Source organism: Littorina saxatilis, linkage group LG8, assembly GCF_037325665.1.
Source record: "Littorina saxatilis isolate snail1 linkage group LG8, US_GU_Lsax_2.0, whole genome shotgun sequence".
NCBI lineage: Eukaryota > Metazoa > Mollusca > Gastropoda > Littorinimorpha > Littorinidae > Littorina > Littorina saxatilis.
This window is the reverse complement of record NC_090252.1, coordinates 67,105,570-67,109,343: the sequence shown is the minus strand read 5'-3', so window position 1 is coordinate 67,109,343 and position 3,774 is coordinate 67,105,570.

Sequence of the window (3,774 nt, the reverse complement as noted above, 5' to 3'; positions counted from 1 at the left end):
ACACTCCCAGTGTTTTTTTTACCTGGAAGTCTTTTATGCCTCCTACACCGGCATGCGTGGAACGAAGCAGGGAATCGTGGGGAAATCAGGCGCCTCACTCAGCTACTGAAGACAACGGGTGGTCGTGTAGGTGACGTCACTGCCTGCCGGAAGACCCCTGCAGACGGTGACGGCCTCACCGGTTATCTCAGCAGCAGCAACAGCATACAGCACCGCGACACCAGGTTACAGCATACAGCTCCGCGACACCAGGTTACAGCATACAGCTCCGCGACATCAGGTTACAGCATACAGCTCCGCGACACCCGGTTATGTAGGTAGTAGATACCAAATAAAGATGTTCCGGTTACCGCTGAGTAGGCTTAACAGCCTAATGTAAGTAGCTCTCCTTTAAGCGAATCCGCTTCCTTTGTATGGCTATCGTCCGTCGACGAATTTCCTGCCACACTCCCTCTCGTGCTGAATTTACTTCATGCGTGAGAATTTTTTCCCCGCTCAGCCAAGAAACAACCTGACAACCTCGTCGTCAGCAACATGTAAACAGCGAAAAGTGGTCCCTTCTTGACATTCCTAAAAGCCCCACTGTACAAGCAGAACGGCACGTTGACATAAAATGATCTAATGTCCCGTGTTCAATACCATCAAACTCTTAGGAAAAAGACACCAACATTTCTCTCTTGCTGCTCAATGCTCAAGTGTGTCGTTTCAAGTCATCCTCAAAACACCTTGAAAAACATCACGTGACTCGAGCGACCAATCACTATCGTCCCACGTACAGCTCAGTTCCCAGTTGATTTTGTCCAGACAGCAAAATCACGCACGTGGAACCCCTGTACACAATGTCGTCCTTTGCATGCCAGCCAGGCGTGCAGAAAACGAAATCCCCGTGCCAAGCTCGGTCAGCAGAAACCAGCCCGTCGCCAAAAGCACAGGCGCTTTTCGTTGCAATTCGAGAAAGGCACCCCACAGAGTGTTTCTTTCTCAATCAATGTCACTAAAACCGTGACTCTCTCTCTCTCTCTCTCTCTCTCTCTTTCTCTCTCTCTCTCTCTCTCTCTCTCTCTCTCTCTCTCTCTCTCTCTCTCTCTCTCTCTCTCTCTCTCTCTCTCTCTCTCAAGTGAGTTACCATGACGATTCTGTGTGTCTAAACTTATCACTACCGTGATATTGTGCACAGGTTCGTGTTCTATGACAAACTGGAGTTGTGAACCTACGTTTAAAACCCCTTTTATTTTTTGCTTCTTAGCAAAACCTGTGAGAAGAGAAAAGATGGACTGTGTCTTTAAGGATAGATATACAACTGAGTGCCAGCCCTGCATTGTGTGTGAGCATAATCGCGCTGCCTTCATCATATTGAAGAATCTTCAAACTAACTTTATTAGCTGTGTTCTACAGCTAAATTCGTGACCTGACTTAGACGTGCTCGCTTCTTATAAGTGCCTCGGGTCGGTCACGCTATAGGGACGGCATTGTGTGCGTCGTGCCCTGAAGCCATTGGCTTATTTTCATCCGCATGGAAAGCGGCTGGTGTTTCGACGATATTATAGTCTGACCACGTGATGTATAATTGAGATTCTACTTCTCTGTGCAATATTTGTGTTAAGAACCTTTTACAAGATTAACTTTGACGGTGAGCTAAATATTTGCATGAACTACTGGCCTTGGGCCGAGTGTGTGAACTGTTCAGCTTCAACTGAATTTCACCAGGGCTGTTCAGCATTAACTGCTTTTAACATTGTGTCTCCGTGTTTTCTGTGAACATTTTGTTAATCTTGCATTTAATCTTATATTACATAGTATCCCGTTGTTTGTTGTGGGATTTGCTTTACCTTTTGTTCGGTCACCCTTCATTTTTAAGCAACAATTTGTTTCTTTATTTTTGATTGCATACCTTTGTGTGCTGCTATCTCATCCTGTATCATCCTGTTCTAAATAGCAACTATAATTACTCTGATTTATCCCGGAAGTGTAAGTGTGACGTTTTGTCGTGTAGGCCAAAAGTGAAAGCTTGTGTGTCTGAATGTGCATTGTCAGCGCTCGCTTTGTGTTGTGGGAATCTTGACATTTACTTGGAGAAATCCTTGTGCGTTTATGATATACTAGAACTGTTGTCTTGACTGCTCCGGATACTCATATTTCCGGATTTTGCTTGCTTTATTATTTACTGCTGTTTGTTACAATATTGCACTTCGTCCTAATGTCAACAACATCAAACACTGTTCTCCGTACAGGGCATGTAAATATTTATCATTTAGTCAAAAAAGTACATGATGTCAATGTATTGCTAAACCAGCAACCAGAGCTGGTACAGCTCTTCGGTGTATGTGAAACGCGTCTAGATTCGCGTATCTCAGACAGCCTTGTTAACATTCCGCATTATTCGGTTTTACGACGGGACCATGCACAAATAGGCCAAACAGGCATCGCTCGTTATGTTCATCAGTCCATTGCTGGGATTGTCAAACGTAGAACTGATCTTGAAGATGAAAATGTTGAATGTATGTGGTTGGAACTAAAACATGACAAATCCTCTCCCTTGCATATTGGCTATGTGTATCGTAACCCTGCTGAAACGTCAAGGTGGATTAATGATTTTGTTTCTATAATGGACAGAGTGAAGGCTCGTGACGAGAATGTTGTATTGCTTGGCGATTTTAACATTAACCAACTCAGGCCTCAAACAACGTGGTGCTCAACCACTGCTCTGTTTGGTCTTCATCAGCTGGTTAAAACCCCTACAAGAGAAACAAATACTTCATCAACCCTGATTGATCATATTTACACTGATAGTAAGAATATCGTTGCAAATGCGCAAGTAGTGCATTCCAGTTTTAGTGACCATCATTCTGTTTTTTGCTCGATTTCTCTTAGATTGCCAAAATCACGTCATAAAGGCCACACAACAATCGAATACAGAAGTTTCAAGTATTTTGATGAATCTGCCTTTTTCTTTGACCTTAACCAAGCCCCATTTTATAGCGTATTCAATTGCAGTGACGCAGAGGGCGCTTGCAATATTTTTCAACATATTTTGTGTTTAATAATTGATAAACACGCACCACTACGTCAGCATAGAGTGAAACATCCCCAGCTCCCCCCTTGGTTAACCTCAGACATTATCAAGGCTATGGCGATGCGTGGTTATTTTAAAGAGCGCAACAGGAAAACAGTATAAACTGCAAAAAATAAAGTTTTGGACACAGTGAGACATGCAAAAGCAGAATATTTTAATAAACTGATTTCTGAGAAAAAAAAGGACACAGCTACAATCTGGCGAGTAGTGAATGAAATTCTTGACAAATCTAGGAAGGGGTCAACCCATTCTCATTCACAAATATCTCCAAATTATTTTAACAAACACTTCATTTCGCTAGCAGACAACCTAAACACTTGTCTCAATCAGAATGATTCCCTCGATACGGATGATTGTTTTGAAAAATTAAAAACATTCTTTGGACAAAAGTTGACTCAAACTGACACGTTTTCTATTCCTCCAATCTCAGTGCACGAGGTTGGACAACTGGTAGAACAAATGGCGAATAAGAAGTCAATGGGTCCAGACAAGATTCCAGTCAAGTTGCTAAAACTTGCATTACCTTACATTGTCGATTCCCTAACTTATGTTTATCTTCTTCTTTTCTTCTTTTCGATCGCCGATCACACTTGGAGTCCAGATCTTGAGATATAATTAGTGGTCCTCTGCAGCGCAGCCACTGGCCCGTACAGCTTGTTGTGCAGGGACTCCGGCATTGGCCAGATTTCCTCTCTCAGCAC